General features: G+C 40.8%; 1 non-coding gene across 1 annotated transcript; it reads right to left on the bottom strand.

The window, feature by feature from the left end:
- Positions 1 to 2,054: 2,054 nt before the first annotated feature.
- On the bottom strand, positions 2,055 to 2,159 carry LOC115406183 (U6 spliceosomal RNA). The gene has a single exon (XR_003933498.1). It is a non-coding gene; the product is annotated as a U6 spliceosomal RNA (small nuclear RNA).
- Positions 2,160 to 22,875: the final 20,716 nt, after the last annotated feature.

Raw genomic sequence — 22,875 nt, 5'->3', positions numbered from 1 at the left:
GGACTGTACCTAGAGTGTGGAAAGTAAGATGACAGCATTGTAATCTTTAAACAACCACATCTTCAAATGTTTTACTAGATAGCAGAAGTGCATGAGGATTTAATACATTTTTTTAGACAAACTTGTTTTTTTTTTAAAAAAGTTGAATTTTCAAATTAAAAAATAGCTCAAATTTCAACATGAGTTGAAGTTTAGTTTCGAGATGAAACTCAATTAAATGTTGAAAAGCTTTGTTTGCTGTCCAAATTGGTGGAAATATCTGAACTCCTCTCTGAGAGAATCTTTTCTTTTTTTTCCCCCGAGTTAATGATAGAAAAAGCCTGACACTTCAAATGACATGATATCTTCAGCCTTGTGCATGTGTTTTCACACATTCGCCTCCAGCGTGCTCCTGCTACTCCACCAACAATAGGAGAGAAGGCTTTTATGACTGCTGCTCTTACCTCGACAGTAATTCAACTAGAAACAGCTGTTAATTTGAGTAAAAATTCAAAGTTTCTGAGTAGCGTTGGTGACCACAAAGGGTTAAACAGGTCCTTGTCTGTGTCAGCATATTGTGTGCGTTTCTGTAGCGTCACATACCTTCCAGGACCTTCGAGGAAGCTTATCTTGATTAACCTCCGCCTCTAAAGGAGTGATTGTCAGGCCTTGTGTGAAGAAATACATTTAAAAAAGGATTAAAATGTTGATGAAACTGCTTTAGTTATTTAATCATAAAGAAGTCATGTTTCGATTTGTAATGTATTCTCCTTACAGAGTGAATTATCTGTGTTGTATAACATGTATACTTTTTTTATTGATTAGTGGGTATATTTAATATTCTAGGTACATGCCAAACATTGTGAGTTGGTAGTAATAAATGTACATAGGAACTATTGATTATTTTCTTTTTTTTTTTTTTTCCAGGAAATGCAGAATATTAGAACTGTAAAATAGGTCAAGTCTTATGGAGAGCTTTGGAAACTTTGTTCAGGATCTATTCTTTTGATGATGAGCCTGTCAGGATGATTTCATTTGGATTGGAGAACCTCTTCAGGGATCTTTGCTTGGTGGGTTGCAAGTCACCAGGACTCTTCACAAAGACTAAAACCACACAAGGGCCTCGTTTACCGAGGTCCTGTATCCTGCATGCTTCAGGCTATTAAAAGAAGAATGTTATTTATTTGCTTCTGTTTCTCCGTGGAGTTCTGAGCAGCCACAAGCACAGCGGGACACATCGATGGAGCAAGTGTATCGAGGCATGGCAGCAAATCCATGTGAGACGAGGTCTGTCCATCCATCCGTCCATCCGTCCGTCTGGGGCTGGTTTTCGCCGGCGAGGGCCCAGTCACCAGGTTGACCACATGTCCCCGTCGGAAAGAGCCCAAGCAAGCCATGTAAACAGCGACATGATCTGACCACCCTCGAAGCTCGACAAGGGGGAGCGCTTCATTGTTCAAACAGTCCACAACACCACTTTTTTTTTTTTTTTCAGCCTTTATTTAACCAGCTTCACTGCAAATCAAATATAAAAATTTAAAGAAATTTATCTTAAATCAAGTAAAATTAGACATTTTCACTCAAAACAAGTTGAAAAAACTTGCTCAGATTTGGACTTTTTGCAGTGTTGAGACACAATGACATTTTTTAAAACATTGTTTCAGGTATTCGTATTGACCGTGCCGACGTCACATAAAAGACAAAAGAGACAAAATAAAAAATAAATACAGACAGATCAGAGTAACAAAGCCAAATAAAGGGCTTATCATGTAAAGCAGGAGCAAAGATGATATAAGGATTCTGGTTTCCCAACAAGGTTTCAAGTCAACGGGTGCAGAGTACATCCAGGATAAACAGTGGCTGTTTGAGCGTATGGAATAAGTGCTCTGGGTTGCTCACGTGGATCCCTGCAATAGAAGTCAGAGATGTTCTGATGGCACAAGGCCTGTCCTGTTCATCCCACAAATGTTCATCCTTCCATATGTGGCACAGATAAAAAGAGGACTTAACGGGTATTCCAACAGAAGGTTTTCGGAATGGAAAAGAAATAGTTTATTAATCCCAGAGGAAACTTCTTTAATGAGGAACGCTTCGTGAATCTGCTTATCATCCTTGTGCAGGGGCCAGGCTAATCTCTCTGTATCGTGCCAATTTTAGTACGTGCACGGCGGAAGCCGCGCATGTAAGAAATATTCTACACCTAAGAAATAATAGCAGGTATCCTTTCAGTTTTTCAGCCATGTTTATTTAATTTTCCTGCATTCACATTCCACACGAGTCATTAGGTTTCCACGCGGTCCTGATAACTCTCCTTAATGGCCCATTAGCAGGAAAGGTCAACAGGGTTACAACGCATCCTCCCACCAGCCACCGCCACACGTGTCCACACGCAATCATTACTCACACATGCGAGTGTGAGTCCGTGCACGGCTCCTACGTGCAGGTGGAGCAGCGCTGGAGGTCAGCATTAATAAAACCCTCAACCTTAAATAACAGCATACAATAGTACAGCTACTGCGCTTGTAATTATACTCATTATCTTAATATCTGCTCGTCTGTACATTACAAGATGAAACGCGGCTCCTGGCTACTTGACTCAGAGACCATATGGCGAATTTAATGATGTGGAAAATAAATAAAATAACGTCTTATAAATCTGAGGCAGTCGTTTGTCTGACCGTGCCACAGGGACTGCATATGTTTCCATTAAAACGGATAAATTGAAATGTTGTTCTTTATATTTAATTGCACCCATTACCGAGCCAAGTTATTACTTCTCCCGCAGCTTCAATGGAAGGATTATATCTCTATCTTAACTCGGGGGTTTCATTGTCAGAGGACGAGTCCCCCGCCCTAGAGAAATCCATTGGCTGTGCCACCGTGTTTGAGTGTTTTCTAAAAGCAGGAAGGCAGAATCTACCTGCTCCCATGCTGTGATGAGATTTTACAAGGAACACAATGTGCCGAAGACACATCATTAAAACCAGTCTGTGAAATAACACATTTCAAGTAATTATTATCGTGTTCCCTCTTTTTTTGACTGATCTGCTGAAGTTCTGTGTGCATGAAAAAAAAAAGGGACAAACTTGATATTCCACAGTGGTGTGTGGAAGCAGATCCACAAAATTGCACATGATGGTGGAACTTGTTTGTTTTACAGGCTGCGCAAAAATATTGGTAGAATTTTGCGACAACAGAATAATGTACTGTCAGTAACATGGTTAACGGTTACAGTTCTGATAAACTCCTGTCTAATGGTGAAGCTGTGCCTGACTGATGACCGCTTAAAAACTGCCAATGTGTCACGGCAACACTATGATGAACACAGGTGACACACACACACACACACACACACACACACACACACACACACACACACACACTGAGTAGGACACAATGTTAGGTTAAACAAACAAAACAAGATGTTATCTATTTTCAGTAACTGGGAAAGTGACCACTAATTCATGAAGAAGTAACTGAAATACCAATTTTCAGTATCTGGCAACACACTAATAGGAAATCATTTCTTTCCTTCCGTGGAAAGTTGCTGGTTGCTTCATAGTGAATCCAGAGAGGTTTGAGAAATCCTTTTCACAGAGTCTGTTGTGCTCTCCTTTTTTTTTTCTCTTCCTCGTTATGATTTTGCCAATATTTCGTAGTGCAAGGTTACTCCTCCAGCCATCCGAACAACAGCAGCCAGCATGAGCTTATCAGCTTTAATCGAACACAGCGAGGTCATCGCACGCGGAGCGGCCGCTGCTATCGAGGGCGAGTCGGCAGAAACGGCTGCCAATGCAAAAGATTGGAGAGACTTCACATCTGTAAATGCTGCATGTCAAGTATAATAAATGCAGTTCACCGAAACTCGGTAAGCACATCAAGAGAAGTTAAGAAGCCCCATGCTCGTCGTGTTTTTCACTCGGTGTGCTCACACCAGAGGTACACGGCCGTTGTTTAGTAAAGTTTAACCTTGCTGGTGTGTATTCAGACCCCTGTGATGGTGTGAGGGAACTTGAGGGTGGATACTCCTCCATCTCCTGACCAGTGCAAGCAGCTCTGCTGGGAGCACAGAGAGGATGAGCGGGCATTGGATGCTGGGATGGAAGCTGCAGAGTCTCTCTGGATAGAGAATCTGTAATCCCAATAAGAGGCCATGCGTAGCAAAATAGCCAAACACGGCATGTACATTTTATGAAGGAAGACTTTCTGGTCTGGAGCTCACCTTGAGTTGGCAGCAGAACAAAGTGCTGCGAAAAAAACAGAAATGGGAAGAGATGCGGTTCGTTGAGTGAAATACTGCAGTGAGCAGTGTCGACATCGTTGTGGGCGAAAAACATTCCATCGAGCCGCAGTGATTAACACGCAGGGAGGAAATACTCATCGATTCCTCCCTGCAACATAAATGATGGCCCAGCATTAGCATTAGCATTAGCATGCTCATTGACTTCCATCTGCATGCTGGTAGTTCATCAGCTGTTTGCTTTTTCTTCTTCTTGTCTGCAAAGCCTGACCACATTATAGAGCATGCAGTGATGTGCACGTTATTAGGTTATCAAGATTGTGAGAAACATTGAAACGCCGGAATTTGTTTGAATGACAAGTTACTACATCGATTAATGTGTGGAGTACATTAATTTGTGAATATGTACAGCTCCATTAGGTTTTTTTTTTTTTTAAGTATGAGAGAAGATACAAGAACATGAATTATTACCATGATTAAGGAAAAATGTTTATTTACAAAGAAATTACAAAGTGAAATTTCAGCGTCATGCACACATATATTGCAACTATGGTGCAAAATACTGTAAAAATTCAAAAATGTCTTTTTCCAGTTTGATGAAACTTCAGAATCAACAAATGACTTTCTACTTTTCAAGGTTTAAAGGTCCTCTCTGCACCAGCGTTTTAAGTGATCTTAAAAGTGAAAAAGCATATTAAAATTGAGCGTACTGTAGTAAAAGAGAATCAGATTTGGGTGACTTCCAGCCTGATGTCTTAGGAAGCGCTTTGCTGGCGTGAGGTACTCTTAGTAAAGAGAAGCACTGATCCCAGCCGACTTTGTAAAGAACCATCTGCGCTCTGTAAGGAGCTCAAACAGCCACATCACAGAGGAGAAATCCTCTGGCTTCAAGTGCATCTTGATAAATGATATAAAGAACAACAAACAAATGGAAGAAGTCCGAGCTATAGGAGCGGCTGGCAGGACTACACACGCCCTTCGTCTGCAGGCACTGTTATTTCTCCGAGAAAACAACTCCTGAAGTGTCACCATTGTTCACCGAGCGGCTCCATTTTCTCGGGGAGACGAACACGGAGCGCATCAGCAAGTGTTGCAGCGGCGAGCGGTGTAGTCTGACAACCTCTAACCTCCGACTGACCACACAGAACGGAGCCCTGGCTGCAGCACGAGCCGGCTTTGGATGTATATTTCAGCCGCTCACGGCGGAGCGAGGCGCTGCATTTTAAGTGGGCCGCCTGAGCCGGATCACTGGCTTCTCAACTAATATTAAAAATATCAGTGGAAATGTTCCAATTATGGGTTAAAAAAAGAAATAAAAGACCATATTTTTCCTTATCTATTTCCCTGGAGTTGCCGTTAATTTGCTTTTTGCATTCCAAGCACACACCTTTACCTAGAAGCAGCAATCCAGAAGATGCTGAATTAGTACTGACATCGTTTCCAAAATAACCAATTTCAACACAGGAAAGTTTGATATTTTGGACTTATTATTGGATTTTACTGTTATTGCACTGAAGAAGTGAGCACAACGCTACTAAACACTCAGCGCCTGATTTACTGAGAGGCTGCAGGAGCGTGCACAATGCTCCTGCGTTTGGTTTACATGCATTCTGAAGGCGATCAATGATGAATAAGACAATGAATGGTGCAAACAGGACAAATTAAATTAGAGTTTCTGGGCACGGTTTGCATGAAAATGAGCCACTGAAACATACTGTTAAATAGTGTAAGTGCTGAGATCCTACAAGCGCGAAGAAAAAAATTGAGTTCAACAAGCTTGAAAAGGAATTTGGCTAGAATTAAGAAAAACCCAATAATGGAGATGATCTGTCACAAAGTCACAGCTGTGGGAAAAAGAAGTGCAATGGAAGAAATCCAGAAAAGATTTCGAGACTTAAGACAGAAGTCTGTAACCTTCACTACCGAAAGAGTAGTTCATGATTTTTCCACCAAATGAAATTTGTCAGAAGCTATGAAACATGTTAGTTATCTGAAATTAATTTTTAAAAAAGTGTTTTTTTTTTTTTTTTAATGGTTATACATATTAAAATTGACATGACATGAGTTGATGAGTTGATGAAGTGTCGCGGGTAGAATGTAAATATTACATTTTTAGCTTTTGTGGCCATTTTTAATTTAATTTTATTTTTTTTCATACATTTTTACGCTTTATCCATTCTATGCATGTTGGATATTTTGGCCTCTTTAGCTATTCACGTACTCCACTTGCTCTGTGTTTCCTCATTGTTGGAGCAGTTTTGGAAATGCCATGCTTTCTCTTCTTCTTTATCCGATTGTATTTTTTTTCCATATGTAATTTCTTAATAATTTTTATCCATTCACTTCTTCTAAAATTTTCCCAGGTTTTTTTCTTTCTTCTAATTTTTCCTTTTATTGATCACAGAAAGTTTGTAACATTTGGACTAATTTTCGTGCATAATGTTTTTTTCAGTAATTTTTCAAGCATCCAGCTTTTCTGGCTGTTTTTGCTATTTTACCTGGTTTATCTGTTTTTATCCTGGAGATATTGTCAAAAACTGGTGCGTAATACAAATTTGGTAAAAATGAAAACAAAATCTTTATTTCCATCAACATTTTCTGAAAGTTTCATGGACCTGCTACAGTGGAGCTGAAATGCACCACATTAAGCACAATAAAGTCTACATATAAAGGTTGTGGGGGGCCAGTTGAGGAAATGTCTCTCTGCATCGTTCGTAACAGCAGTGTCGCTGCTCACAGCTGAGCAAATCTGCACCTCTTCATGAAGAAATAAATTGTGAAGGACACAAATGTTTTCAGATGTAACCATGAACTCCTCCAGGTGTTTCTTATATACTTTTTGTTCCGTTTCTCTCTAAAAGGTTCGTTTTAAAAGAGCCAGATCCATCTGAGAGGCATACGGAGGAGGCCGGGGCCCCCTAGTGGCTGGTCCCTGAACAATAGGTCAAAGGTTGAACTCGCCCACATAATCAAAGCAGAGATGGGAATGTTGACACAGTCCCTGCAGAGGACACAAACGATAGGAGAGCTCATTGAAGTTGACATTGTCAGCATATTGGCTGCAGATCCCGCAAAGTCAAGTGTCCATTGTTGTTGATAGTCGTTTCATCTCGCAGAGATTGCAGCCTCTTCCCTCCCATGTCGCCCTAATGGTGTCTGCACTGTTTTTATATTTTCATTCTCAGCTGTATTGATTTATTTATTTCAAAATCCGCTATGACAGAAATTATCTGATGCGATCAAAAAGAGAGAGAAAGAAACAAAGCAGAGGGAAGCTGAGGCTCCTGGAGTATTAATCATAGTGGTGAGGGAGAGTGGGTTGTTGTTTTTTTTCTCATTTCTTTTGGATTGCTTTTGTCCTCCGCTCTGGTCTAATCAAAGAGTCAAGCATCACTGTTCACAGCCTGAGACGCAGCATTTAATGAGGATGTTGTGTCCGGGCTCCCTCCTCCTCAATAACGCTGTCTTCTGTGTCACCAGACACATAATTGTTCTAATTATAGCTTTTTATTTGGCACTTTTCCCCCACACACCTTTGATGGTCAGACCTGGCTTTGATGGAGGGCTCAGTGTGCCTGGACATTTGTCACCTCGTACATCCTCCGCTTTTATGTTGCTGTTTTTGCTTTTGTGTAATCGCTGTTCTGGTTTTTGTTGCAGCTTTTGGGTTCGTGTTCTTGCTTTGGAGCTGTGCTGACCGTCTGGGCCACCGTACATTTTTGTAGTATTTGAATATTGCAATTTTTTAGTTTTTCCACCTACTTTAATTACTTGTTGCACAGTCAAAGTTCCAATTTTCTGTTTTTCCATTTACATAAGGGTCCGTGAGCCATTTTCAGCAGCTCTGTGAAAGTTTTGTTCAATAAAGTTGTAGATGTTATATAGTATTATTCTCTGGCACAATGGTGTCAGTGCTAAAAAAATGCCATTGTCCATGCTGACTTAAATTCACTTTATTCATTTCTTCATTTTTTTTCCTCCCAGTTTATGATGATGGGAAGCTTTTAAAGGCTCCGAATGCAAAACTTAAAAACTACATTAATTCCAAAGAAGGAGAAAACCCTCACGCCTCAGTAGGATTTATGCTCGTAGTGGCACATTTGTTCATGCTATGCAAAAATACATCCCAGAGAAAGCAAGGGTGGGAGCTGAGCTATGAATGGAGAATAAATTAGAGCAAGCATATATTTCAAGAGAGGGAGAAGTTAAATCCAAAGCACTGCGATGATTTGTGCCTTGCTGTGTGTCACACTGATTAAAGTTTCAGAATCTCTCTCTGTTTTATTGAATTTTATTCGGTCTAACATGTTTTTATATGGCTGAGTTTTTCAAGGCCGGTCCAAGACATATAAGAGTTTATTTTTCCGTATTTCCAATAAACTGTAATTGACAGCTCTGTTTTTGTGCTCGACTGAAAGGAAACTTTCTGTGAAGTGTGTGCAGAACGACAGATAACAGTGACACTAAAACTTTGAATGAGGAATTTGATTGAGCAGAGCTTTGACTATCATACATGCTGATCGGTAGATTCAAGCCCAGTTAATAGTTCTACCTCAACACACACACACACGCACCCACCCACCCCTTTAACCCCTCAACCTAACCCTCTATCTCCTAAATCCGAATGGGCCCACTACTGAACCTTGTGGGACACCTCCATGTTGATATAGTGATCTTGAAGTTGCATCTTCTTTCTTAACAGAGTTTTGAATTTTTCGCTAACTAATGAAAAGGGAGTAACAGTTGCACAGTAAAACCATATTTTTTACAACTGTCGTCCAAATAAAAATGGCTGCACTCAGACAAGAGCTCGAGCTTTCAGAGCTGAGAAGAGGAAACTATAAGCTCAGATAGTGCATCATCTGTTTTTTTGTTTTTTTTTTTGGGTGCTAATGGGGCTGAAAGCTTTTGTGAGCATTATCACTCTCACTTCAAGTCATGTTCGGTGAATTTCACTGCATTTTCCTTGAATCTAAAGAAACATATGGTTTCACACGCGTAACTAACACCAGAGACAGGAAAGTATTTATTGTGAGTGCAGTTTATTTTTAAATGTCAGACCCTTCATGTATGAATGTAAACCAGTGGAGGATGGAGAATTCTCAGATGTGTGGTTAGGCACTTTTTTTTTTTTTTTTTAACGAATTTCAAGACTCTTTTCTCTCCCACATCAGATATAAATAATAGTCCATTACATCAGTAGTTTTTCAGTGTGCTTCCAACCCTTTCATAAGTGTCTGCCCAGAAAGCCTTCACAAATTAGGCTTCTATATTGTTAGCTAAATAGCTAATAATTGGGTATGAAGAGGGTATATGTATCAAAATACACTAACCTGATGCAAATGCTTTGATAAGTTAAGAAACATGTATAAAAACATGTATTGGAGGCTCATTCTCTTTTCTTTTGACTTGCTTCTCTTAGATTTTTGTCATTGCATTCAAATTGTTCATATATATGCTTTTTATTTTTTTGCCTATTAAAATACTAGTTTCAAATATTAGACAATTTATTATCATTTATTCACTTTTTATTCAGTCGTGACCTTCTGTTGACCTGTTTGAGGCAAGATGGAACTTTTCTGAAAACAGTCTCAATAGGAACAGGAGAAGTGCAACTTTTTGAAAACACTACACAACAAATGGACAATAACAGCAATGGCGACCTCCAGACTGACTCAGTCCGTTTTCTCCTGGACGTGGTAGGTTAATAGTTGACAGTCACTATAATAACAATCCAACTTTGTTGTCTGTCCAAACGAGTGTCTGTGCGCTCGCCATCATTCGTGTTTATAGTAAAGTTGTCTGAGTTCAAGTGTGTGGTTTTATTACAAAAACAAACAGCTCCCACTGGTGGCCCAACATGAAAACTACATTATTTTCAGTGTTTGTCGTTTCAGTGTAAACGGAGATCATTTTCAAAATGTTGCCATGTAAACAAAAACGCAAAATTGATGTGTTCACGTGAAACGTTATGTAAACGTGGTTTAAGCTGTTGTACGTGCAGATAGATGTGATGAGTCTGTTTTCTTGTGATTTGTAATCTGGAAAACATTTACTTGTGATAAAAACTTGATTTGGAATGAGTTTGCAGGATCTTTTTTTGAAAAGGAAAAGAAAAAAAGAAATTCTCCGTATTGAGAGAAAAAAAAAATCAAACTACTGTGAAAAGTAAAATATAAGATGACAGTGTTTTTTTATGTAAAACTTTTAATATTGTTTGAACTAAATTAAATATAGTCCTTGAGAGATGGTACAGGAGACAGGAGTCATTTGGTAAGATTGTGCAACTGTTTCATCATTTCTGTTCAAAATAAAATGGCCTCGGTCCTCAAACCTTCTGTTGCAATCGATTATTGCTTTTGTGTCATCTGCTAAGACCACGACGCATCAATAGCTCCTCTTCTATCCCTGCACTTGTTTTCATCTTGGCTGAAAAGAGAATATATATATATATATAAAACGGAATACATTTTTCTTCTTCTTTTTAATTTTTTTTACTCTGCAGTGTGCAGGCCCAGATACAGAAAACTGTGTGTGTGTGTGTGTGTGTGTGTGTCCCCTCATGGTCATCACAGTGAAAAATTATCTGCAAACATTCCTCTGAAAGCAGACAAACAGAATTAGACGGAGCTGATTTGAAGGGGGTGCAGGCTAACGCTGCGGGTTGTTAACACTGCGGATTTCAGTGAGCGCGCTCTGCTCCCCACCCCCACCTCCACCCTCTCCGGTCCACATGTGGATCAGATTTAAGGGAAATCCAAAGGACCTGTAAGTGCTTGAAAGCTGCTCGGAGTCGAGGACAAACGAACCAGGATCCGAAAGTATTTATTTTTGTCCGTGCTGCGCTGCCGGTCCTGAAGTACTCTCAAAACTACTTGTTCCAGCTGGATTCATTTAAACGTCTGACTTGGCTACAGCCATTCCCAGTGAAGCTGAACACCCTCACATGAGAACGCCGTCGTACAGCTTTGGGTCGAGTCATGACCTTGAGCGTGGGGTTTGAGGTTTGGGCTTCTGTTGTTAAAAAGAAAAAAAAAAAAAACTAGTTAAGAAAACAGGTGCAATGGCATCCTCATGTGAACATCATGAGCAGATTAGTTATTTCTTTACAATTTTTGCTCACTAAATACGACATAGCTTAAAAAAACATGAAGTTTTGTGCTGCACATTTGATCATTTTTGCATCAAACTGTGGATATTTTTATTCTATTTTTGTTCTGTCAGTCAAATGCCACAGAGATGAAGGTTTTTGTGTGTTCCTATAGCAGCCTTCTGTTGTCATACAGGGACATCTATACCAGTATATTTTGATATGTCAGTTTTTAATATAAATCGCATAATCAGCCAAACAACTTAAGGCCTGCTTATGCTTTCCATGTCCGCAGGTCTGCATTGGAATGTGTGGTGTAAAAAAAAAAATCTTCAACTGCCAAAGTTGAAAAGACCCCCCTCTGGGGTCAACACTTTTTGTCCTCTTCCTCCAAAATTAACAAGTACAGGAACTCAGCTTGTTTTCCTTTCGTTTGGTTATGACTGCACGTGCGCGTTCACAGTCTGCGTAGGACTGAAGCGGTCTGCGGACATGCAGTGCGGGAAGTAGAAACAGGCCGTTAGGTGCCATCTCTATGACATTTCAAGTGAAATCGCATCATTTTTGTGGTTTTGTTTCAGAAAATATTTTTGTTTACATGTTGACATTTTGAAAATAATGTTCGTGCAATGAAATTGTTTTCCAAAAGTTGTATTTCCACGGACTCCGAGCGCCGTTCTTCAGCAAATGGACGCCTAAAAGAATACATTGTTGCGTGAACGGGACTTTAAAAAAGTGTGACTTATAGTCCAGATACTATGACACACCTCCTCTGTTCCACAGGCAGGAAAATGGGCTGAACCATTTCGAACAAATGGGGTCGAGGTTGGGATTTTTCTTATGATTATTACAGATATTACAGCTTTTTGTCAACTAAGAAGATGAGCGAAACCAGCACAGCATTTACAATCATGGTCTCTATTAAGCTGCAACATCTGGGTACGTTTAATTAATTTTTGTGGGGGACGTTTTTGTGAAGGAGCCATGAAAGTAACCAGAGTGGTTTAAAACTTGGGCATAAATAGGCAGGTGGTTGTGACATGATGTGTATGCTAATCACTCCTCCGGCATGAAACATGAATGAATGTGAACTATGAATATGGAGGAGTGTGGTGCACGCCTGCTGTTCGGGGTGCCGCCACCTCGCTGCTGCTCCTTCAAGGTTGTGTCTGTTCTTTGCGTGTCCTTCTGGGCCCGACTGCATCGCTTCAGCGTTTAACGTCATTGCGGCTCCTCTCCGAGAATCAAACACAGTGCTGGACACTTGTTAAATACGAAGCAGACGTACATGCAGCACGGAGAGCCAAATTAGACTTTTTTTTTTTTATTATTCAGGAGCTGGAGCGAGTTTCTGGAGGTTTAAAAAAAAGAAAATAGATTTTTATACATTTTGTTTGATTAAGAGTGACCTCGGGGGAGCCGTGCTGCCTCTCCGTCTCCATCATTAAACAGTGAGAGGATTACAGGAGTCTGAACCAAAGCTACAATCTCTTAATAATTACCATTGCTTGGTAACTTTTAAGATTTTGCAGAAGCAACCCAAGTGTCTCAGGACAGATTAGCAGCTCCCACAGTACCAAGACTCAAGTAGAACTCCTCATGCATTTTTTGAATTGGACTCAATTAAACTACAGTTAAAACACAATATAGTTTTTAACTAAGTGTGATTGCATCTGTATTCAATTCAGCATATCTGGGTGAAATATCTACATTTAAAGGTGCATTAAGGAGTTTTTCAACCTTAAAAATACTTATTTTCCACCATAAATATGTTACACATTTTTAATGACGTGTACAATGTGCCCTGACATATTCATTACAAGTACCTCTAACAGCGCTAAATTGTCACTTGAAAGTTGCAGTGCCGGTCCGGCACCAGCATTTTTTTGGGGAGAATTTGAAAGGAATGACGTAATGTGCACTCCGGCTGGATAGGTTTCATTTTGTCCGCCATTACTCCGCCAGATGCTCAGTGAGCAACAACTGAGCAGGATCTTCCAGAAAGTAAGAAAAGACTGGCTTCTAGCACTGCCACAACTTCAGCACAGATTCCACCAGGTAAAAGAAACTTACATTTTACTCGAGAGCTACTAAACGAGCGAAGACGGACTTCCCCTCTTCCGTGCACACGAGCCACAGGGACGAGTTTTTCACTAAGCTGCATTACGCCCAAGGCCTGCAGGGGACGCTGTTTCACATAAAACATGCAAACTCCTTAAGGCACCTTTAAAGCACATTTCTCTGGTAAACCATTAACATGTGTGAACTTGTGATTGGATAACTAGTGTAGTGGATGACTCGGTGTACACGGTACATTGATATGAGTAAGTGAAACTATTGTATTACAACTGATTTATAAATATCCTGTCTGAAACATGCTTAATTGCAACACTCATCCAAATATTTTTAGATTGTATGTTTTGCCATGTACAAACACAAGAAAATAAAGTATCTCTTTATAAAGTCAATAAATAGAAGTCGTGGCGAGCCAGCTGAGAAAATGCATTTCAGCACAAAATAGCTGCAGTTTCTTTGCTCCTCCAAAACAGATGTGATCATAAAGAAAATGTTTTTTTGCCTTGAAGTGAATGACATCAATCTGAATTCTGAAGAAAAAACTCCTCAAATGCCTGATATTCCATATTAATGAATGTCGATAGCGTGTGTGTATTACATCTACTAGACTCTATCCAGTTATTGGATCAGTTTCCTCACTTGTGCACATTTTGTTAAAAAGAAAATGCCAGTCCGGCCTTGGCATCATGATCAGCCCTTCAGGGTGTCACTGGGAAATCCTCAATCCAATTTTACTGTTTTTGTTGTCTTCATTTCATCTGGAATTGTCACAATTTTCCATGTTACATTTCCATGTTACACTGAGTAACACAAAAAGGTAAAAACTGACCACTCAACTATCCATATCTGGTCTGCTTCATTTAAATTTCACCTGGTAGCATAAAGGTGACCTATCAATCGAGGTGAACAGATCTAAATATGACAGGTTGACATTGACTCAGTGCTGCCACCTTCTGCATCAAAGCTACATTTACACAAACCCTGCATGTCAAAGCAGTGGTGGCCGGTGGGCATGACTCTGGACATGTCAGGTTGATGGTGTGCCACATTCATCGTGTGGTTTAATCCCCTCTCCAAATTCTACATGAATGAATCAATCCTCTGTTTCAGACAAGCAGCTGTTGTAACGAGTAAACATAGAACAGTGAAATTAGTCATCATAAATTTATTGAGTAACATCTCTTTGCTTAGAAATTTCAATGCTGAGAATATAAACCTTAAGTCTCAATTCTCTGCCACCATTAGTAGGACAAAGAAAGCACAGAAGAAGATGGATGGATGATCTCTTCAATGTTTCAGTTATTGAGATTTCATAAACTGCTTTTTTTTTAAGGGAAGAAAAATGAGACCTTGGATGCTGGGAGTTATTAATTAAGAGAAAAGAAACCAATCTGGCTCAGGATTTGGACACCACGGAAATCACAGCACGCCTGCCAGAGACAATAAAAGCACAGATGCACTCCAACTAAACACACACACACACACACACACACACACACACACACACACACACACACACACACACACACTTGCGTCAGTACCATTGTGAGCCCTCCCCAATAACAGAATGCTTTATCTTTCCTTTACTAAGCCACTAATCTGCACACACACACACACACACACACACACACACACACTGTGCTTTCAGTTTTAATGTATTTTGCAGGTGATTTATGAAGAGTAATACCAGTGAAAACAGTGACATATTGCACAAACTGAACCATTTAAATGAGGGTTTTTCATGGATTGGCTTACATGAGAATGATCTCATTCTTTACTTGTGGTCAAAATCAAACTGCTATATTTGCAGTGACTCTCAAAAGTCAAACTTTAGAGATGACAACACAGAATTATTGTGAAGTCTACGTATAAATGTTTTGGTGGGCCAGCTGAAGAAGTGTCTCTCACTGTAACAACCTCTTTTAAATCCTGTTATGATGTGAAAACTGACTCAATGATAAACACATGCGTCTTCAGAGGCAGTATATCACACTGTGGGATGCACATTAATTCATTAGCGGGGAAGGAATGCCTCCTTTTCCATGTTCCTGAAGGGAGACGAGTGAAATTGACGGTAAATGTGTTAATTTTCCGCATCTGTCAGATGCAATCGGTGCACATGCAGAATCACATTTCAACCTGTTTTCCTACGTGCAAAGCTTTGCTAGAAAAACATTTAGTAACCTGAGGAACCATCCTACTTATTCGGAACATGAGAACTGCTGTGGAGCTAATGCATTTCAGACAAAATGAGATAAATTGGCCTGTATAAGTGTTGTGGACTGCGGTTCTGCAGCCTCACAATGAGGGAAAAATCACAGGCACAGACTTGCACAATGTCTCTATACAAACCTCCCCCTCCCCTCCCCTCTCTCAATCCTGCTGGAGCATTTTGTCATTGTGGGCTTCTGTGTGAGGATGCAGGAATGCAGCATCCAGCCAGTGCTGGGAAAGGAGGAGACCCCCCCCTGCCAACCTGACGAGTCCTGCGAGCAATCACAGCACACTGAGTCACCGGCGAGTGGAAAATGCCAGATAAACATCACACTGGGAACGAGCTTCCTCTCTCCGTCTCTGGCAGTTTAAGTGCTTTAAGAATAGCTCCGCTGCTTATTTTACGTGACACGCCGGAGTCAAAAGGTCAAATGAAGCGCACGGGGTTGGCGTAGGCGAATAATGGCGCTCAGTGGATCGTATGACGGAGGTACGCGGCGGGGTTGACTCGGAACGCCGTCCTGCACGTCGGTGGCCCTCGCCAACATCCCGCCTGTCATCTTCTGTTATGTACAAGGCAATAAAGGCAGGAGACGCCCGGCCTCCGCTCAGCCGTCCAATTCGCACCTTCACGCAAACATTCACAGGGGCTGCGTGTAATTTCCTGTGAGAGCGCTAAGAAGCGGAGTGAGGAGCGGCCGTCCCCGCAGACCGCCGCTGTAAATCACACCGGGCCGGCTCTGATGTTTCATTTTAGCCCAACATCTCTCAGCTCATCGACCGCAGGGAGGAAAGCAGCCTGCGAATCGTCTCCTCCAGTCTCATGACGTGTTGTACAAACCGAGAGGAACTTACACCAAGCTCCGCTTTTTTGTGCTCGACTTAATAGCTTTTTCACCTGCTAAAGCAGTGACGGTATTAAATCCCCTGAAGTGTCGAGTAGCTGAGGAAAGTGTTGGAGTACGTTTATTACAGGAAGAAAGATATGGTTGCCAGCTTAATGACAGTTTTCGATAGCTCGCATCTCGTTTTAGATCTTAATTGTCATTAAAGCTGTTTTTGAACACCGCGCATGAAAAATAATGAAGTCCTACTGAAGTCTCATTTTTCTGCTTCATAAACGTTGCTGGATTGTGATAAGTGTACTTTTTATGCAAACCTATTGGAAATACAGCAGATTCTTGCACAACAAGATGACATAAACTGCAAAAAGCTTTGCAGAATTTCTGTGTTTGTTTAATTTGCATATTTGAATCTTGTGAAATCAGAGAAATAGCAAAATTCAGTATTGACAACACGTCGGTCTTCTAGTCAATTATATAAACAAACCAAAAAGAACATTTTTCACAAATATTGTCTGTTTTTGGTGTGTGTTTTATATTCTGAAACATTTTTTGACCTTTGAAGCTCCTTCTGATGTATTTTCACATTGATATTGATCGGATGAGAAAAGTTTTGCTAAAGATACTGCTTTCATATGAATTTTGGCTCATCAAATACTAAAATATGGAAGCACTCCTTTTAGAGAAATTTTGATACAACCTTTATTGAAAAATAAATGAAATGAAAATGAAAGAATGAAAACTGTGCAATGAAATACATGCCCTCTCTTTTTGTTGGAGCACTTTTACAGGAGCTTTTTACATTGTTTTCCCCAAATAAAAGCTTCTCATAAAGTGTCAAAGATTTTTCTGCTCTAATCATATAAAAGATAATAGTACTGAAGTGCTTAACGTGAATAATAATCAAGTAAATGTTTCTGAAAATGTGTAGGAAAAGGTGAGGGTTGTGTGTGCACATGTGGATTTTCGTCTGACAGTCCATAGAAGTTTCTGGGTGAAATGAACATTGTGATGGACGCCTTCATACAGCCGCTGCACAAACCGGGCAGTAACCAGCAACTGTAAGCGTCCAGCCCCCAACCCCCCTCTTTCCCCTGGCATCCGCCGGCCATGGCAGCCGGTGATGGTGGCAGCGTTCCATCCCGCTTCCAGAGCGGTCGGAGCTGCAGAGGGCTGCTGGCTGCAGACCTGAGGCCCCTCCCGCTGAGCCACTGCTGTTTGTTCCCCTCCCCACCAAGACACACAAACGCTCATGCATCCACTTCCTGCATGAGAAGCTCACAATAACGACTGTATAGGCATCTCGCACACATACACACACACACACACACAGTGCTCTCACATGACCTCACAATACCACGTTCAGTCCGGGGTGATTTCATTCTGCTCACACGGCGTCACTTTTGCAGGGAGACACTCTGCAGCTCTCAGAGCTCAGCCAGTGATCCTCTGCACTCACACATCATCTCACACATCTCGCACAAGCACTTCACTCCTCCTCCAGCCCACGAAGCTTATTTATATCACCGCTTTCATTATTAAGACACGTGATTGATCGTCACGTGAGCGGGTTCGGCAGCTTTTTCCACGTCTAGAGATGAACCAACCAACTAGGTCTTAATGTGCTTGAGATAAACCTGTATTACTTGCTTGAATTCAAGCATCAGCACTGGCTTGTGTTCCGTTCCAGTTCTTTCAGGTTCGATCTCCAACGTCCCACACTGTGCATGCGGCATGGCGTTATTTTGAAATCTTCTCCCAGTGGTGTGTTTGGACATTGCAAGACTCCTCTAGAGCTTTTAGATCTTGATTTTCTACGTGTTCATTTTTTTTTTCTCCTATAGCAGCAGTAAAATGATGGATGGAGCCTTTTGCTGGAGCCACTAAATCGTGACCGACCTGAGTCACCTGAGGTCAAAGAGCTGCTGATTGGCTTGACGTGACGTTGCCGCGGCTCTCGCCAGGTCCCATCGAGTCCTTCTGTTCACAGAAAACAGCCGCCTGGGCGTCTTGTACATTCAGCATGTACGTTGATGTGGAAATGTTGATTTCTGTCCCGGAGGGATCATTTTGCTGCAGTCCAACCAGCTGCAGCAGAGCTCAGGAGTAATGCGAGCTTTCAGTCAGTCAACACGCAACGTGTCAAAGCGCTTTATAAGGGCGCCTCTTTTGTCTCACTCGCATCGTTGTGAAAGTTAACACTTCTCTGCTAATGCCAATCACAGCCACCAATACTATTTGTTATTTATAGTAAATCAGCTTTCACGTTGCAGTTGGAGGGTCGAGCTGGTTCCTGATTGATGTGGCAATCTTCTGCAAGTAAACAAGTGTTTAATGAAAAAGTAATAGAGATTCTGTTTAATGGAGAAAACCACCTTGGATAATGCTAATGCACTGTATGGGTCAGTCTAATGATGTCTTAATTCATTACACTCGACTGAAGTAGAGGAAAAAAATACTGATCAACATACAGATGAGACTTACAAGTGAAAGCCTTCATTTATTATTTACTGATAATTTTATTCACTGCTACTCTGAATGCAGGTTATTGCTTGCGCTGTCAATAAATTGTTTACTTTTGGATTAAAGACACATTTTACCTCCAGTAAACTTCTGCTGGTGCTAAAAGTGATGGTTGTTTACCTGCACCATTATTGTGACACTATAAAATGCAGAAAGGATTGCAAATGTTGAGCTTGTTAAGCTGCATACCTGCAGACAGATGCATTAGTAATTTCCCGGGAAGGAGACAAAACAAAAAGAGCATCGTCTTGTCAGTTTTTGGCAGAAAGCCACATTGCATCATGTCGTTGCCGGAACAATATGGTATGAATCTGAAGGTTTTTCAGCGTGAGCAAGCCAGTGTGACACCTCATGATGGAAAGTATCAGAAAAGCTTGTCTCACACGAGCAGCTGAAAATGGAGTACATGTCGCATGGGGGAAAGGGCAACAGCCACAACTCCACAGTTCCAAAAAAATCAATCCGACTGAAGAGGGGGGAAAAAAAAGAAAAGAAAGCAGCCCTGTTAGAAGTGAAGTTTGGTCTGTGAGTTTCTCAGGATGTCTGCAGGGCACAAACTCCAGCGAGTTCCTTTAAACAGTGGCTGTTTTTAATTTGAGCGTGGGTCCAGTGAGCCGGAAGAGAATTACTGTTTGTCTCTGCTGGGTACGACAGAAGCACCGGGTCAGCACAACACTGCAGCTGAACGCCGAGACACAGATAGATGGATTAGGACACCTCAGAACCTCACAGCTCGTAATGTAGGACACGTTTTCCCCGCGCGCAATTTAAGCTGCTTAGCTAAACAAATATGAGTGAAGCTAAGGTAACCCAGCAGGATGTAATGTGCCGGGTTTTTTTCTTTCTTTTTTTTTTCTCTCTCTCTCTCTGTTCTTCCCTTGCCTTGTACTTTCTTCATTGTGCTTCAGCACTGCTGCAAATTGAGAACAATTGGAGCACATGGCGTGTTAGAAATCAGTTTGACTAGTCTGGCACCGACTGAACTGTGAAAGTAGGACTGGCAGAGCGGCCATATGCTCCATGCCAGATCATTCTCAGCTACACACACACACACACACACACACACACACAATAGTTATTTATACGAAATATAATTGATTTCCTTCTTTTCTGAGGATCCTCTACTTGGTGGTCTCTCTACTTCAAAAGGAATAAAAAACCAGACGTTATCTACGACTCTTTTCTTATAGCACAATATTGATATCAAAGGTCACTTTAGCATTTATGCTGCGATGAAGAGCTCTTGAAGCTGTATTTTAGCCCAAGGTGTTTGAAATTACATTTTTTTTTTTTTTTTTTAATTTTACTAGGATCCGTTTTCCTTGCAACAGGATTTATGATAATTATGTCCTTGAATCTATTAAAAAGAACAAACCGCCTGTCTTTGGATTAAATTATTGAGTCAGCATTAATATATTTAGTAGTTTGCTAGCCTTGGATAATAGCAGTGCGAACTCTCTTCCCGGTAAATAGAAAGCAGGGACAGCAGCTGTGCAACAAATGTTTTCACCAACGACAGCAGATCTCATCTTAGGTTGTATAAATTGAAGCTAGCTAAGGATATCTTTAATGTAGCTCTCATGATGCTTGTGTGGGTTCAGAATCCTCCAATTAACAGGAATGTAGTGACATAGTAGCCATTAAAATGACTGGTTCATTTGAGCAGGATCTATGGTTAGAGTTGAATCTATAATTCACCTCAAGATAGCTGTTCTGGATGTTCTTCAGTTTAGGGTGAATGCTCTTTCTACTATATATCTTCCTCCAAAATCAGAACATCAGCATTGTGGCGCCTAGGTAAATACGTCACTGAGGGTCTGATTTAGAACCTGGATAAAGTGTTCTCAACTTTCATCACACTGGTGGATTTCATTTTTTGGTCTGTATATTTTTGTTGGTGTTTAATTAAACCATAATAAAGAAAATACCGTAGCAACAAGTTCACTGCTTAAAGTCGCGGGGGGGGGGCCAGCTAAGAAAATGCCTCTCACCACGATGACAGCAGCGTCTCTGCTGAAGGCTGATCTGACATTCACTATTCAAATGTGTCAAAGACACACATAATTAGAATGATTTCAAACCACGCTGACATTACACTGGATTGTTAGTATTTCCAGAAACAGTCAACTCAGCTTTATTTGTAAAGCATTTTGATCTGTTTACCTTTGATGTATAGAGGGGATCCGTTCATTTAGGATTAAGAGACATGAGCATCAGGACATCTTTGGATTATAGAAATACTAACAGTGAGCAGAGAGCGAGACAGCAGCCAGCAACTGTTTTCACCTGTAAGCCTACACATTGCTGACACTTAAGTAACTGTAACTAACTTAATTTATAGTACAAGTTACTAACGCAACCCTGAGCTCCAGAAAGCATGCATTTATAAAAAAAGAAAAAAGAAAAAGGCAGCCCTGAAACACTTGGTGTGGAAGCAATATGATTGATTCCCTTCTGTTGGAGTATCCACTGCTTTGTGGCCTCTAGTTTAAACCTGCAGCTTTTAAAGGAATAAAAAAAACATGCAGATGACAGCTCTTTTCCCGTGGCGTAATATCAATATCAAGGTCATTTAAGTGTTTATGGGTAGATGAGGAGCTCATGAATCTGTATTTCAGCCCCAGGTGCTTAATTGTTGTGACATTTCAAATTACATTTTTGTTTTCGGTTCCTGGCAGAATCTCCCCTCGGCCCAACAAAATGAGGAGGGAATATTTTTCTTGGTAAATGGCACAATTTCTCCTCTTTAGGCTAAATATATGTGAAGAATAATTCATGAGACACACTTTCATAGTAGCCGTTTTGCTTGTAATTCATTGGCCATATGGTGTCATTGTGTCTGGATGATAAAGTGACGGAAAGCTGCTAAAAAAAAATGGACATGTAGGAATTCCTTTGAAGTGCACAGCTGTGCTCATATCAGCTGTATATGAAGTGTAATGAGGGATCTCCTTGTCACTGTCACCTGTGATAGACTCATCCGACTCTGAATCACGGAGCTAATGGAGAGATGGCCCAGCGGGATACGGAGGGGAGAGAATGTTGTTGGAGGTTACTGCGGCACCTGAACGCTGGGACGGGAAGCATAATGGCGGATTTATTTATGGTTTTAATGTATCGGAGAGCAGCTCATTTGTCTGTCAGCGTGTACACTTGACTGGAGAGGATGAAGATTAGCCCTGGAGCCAATGTGACCTTTCCGTCTGCCATTCCTCTTCCCTCCTGGCTCAATCTTACACTCGGCTTTGGTGATTTTTTTTCCCTCCTCAGACTGTGCACACAGTGACCATGAACTGGGATTAGTGAGGGTCTGAGGCAGCCTTGCTTCTTGATCTCGTGCCTTGGATTAGCACATTTGGAGTTTGTCTAAAGGAACATGCTCATAGCTGCTGTTTACTTCACCAAACTTGAAAAAAAAACAAACTTTTTTTTTTTTTTTTTTTTTTTTTAAATCAGGATATCACACATAAGAAAAAAAAACAACATGTAAGAAGCAACAACCTCTCCTCCTTCAGTATAATCCTATTGCTAACTTGGAGTAGCATTACTGTTTCTAACCTGAGATCACATTGTGAAAGATTTCACATGCATTAAAAAATAGAGCACACGAAAGAGGTTAGCTGCTGGCTTATGATTTCAAATGAACAATGGAAGTTTGCTCAGTATTAGCTTGAAGGTGAAAATAAACCAGTAATACTGTAATACTGGCTGTTGGCATCATGCAAAATGCATCAGTGTTTACACTTAAAGCTCGTGTCGGGAGTTTCCGTTCGTTTCCAACGTATGTATCATTTTTTTAACAGAGCTTAAATGTGTCAGTCTGGTTCTATACTATAATATAATATTAGCATAAAGCAATATAAAAAATTTGTTATGAGCCCCGCCTTCGTCTCATAGACCCCCATGTTATC

This window comes from Salarias fasciatus, chromosome 18 (genome assembly GCF_902148845.1).
Source record: "Salarias fasciatus chromosome 18, fSalaFa1.1, whole genome shotgun sequence".
Lineage (NCBI taxonomy): Eukaryota > Metazoa > Chordata > Actinopteri > Blenniiformes > Blenniidae > Salarias > Salarias fasciatus.
The sequence above is the reverse complement of the archived record's forward strand: the minus strand, read 5'-3'. Positions and strand labels throughout refer to the sequence as shown.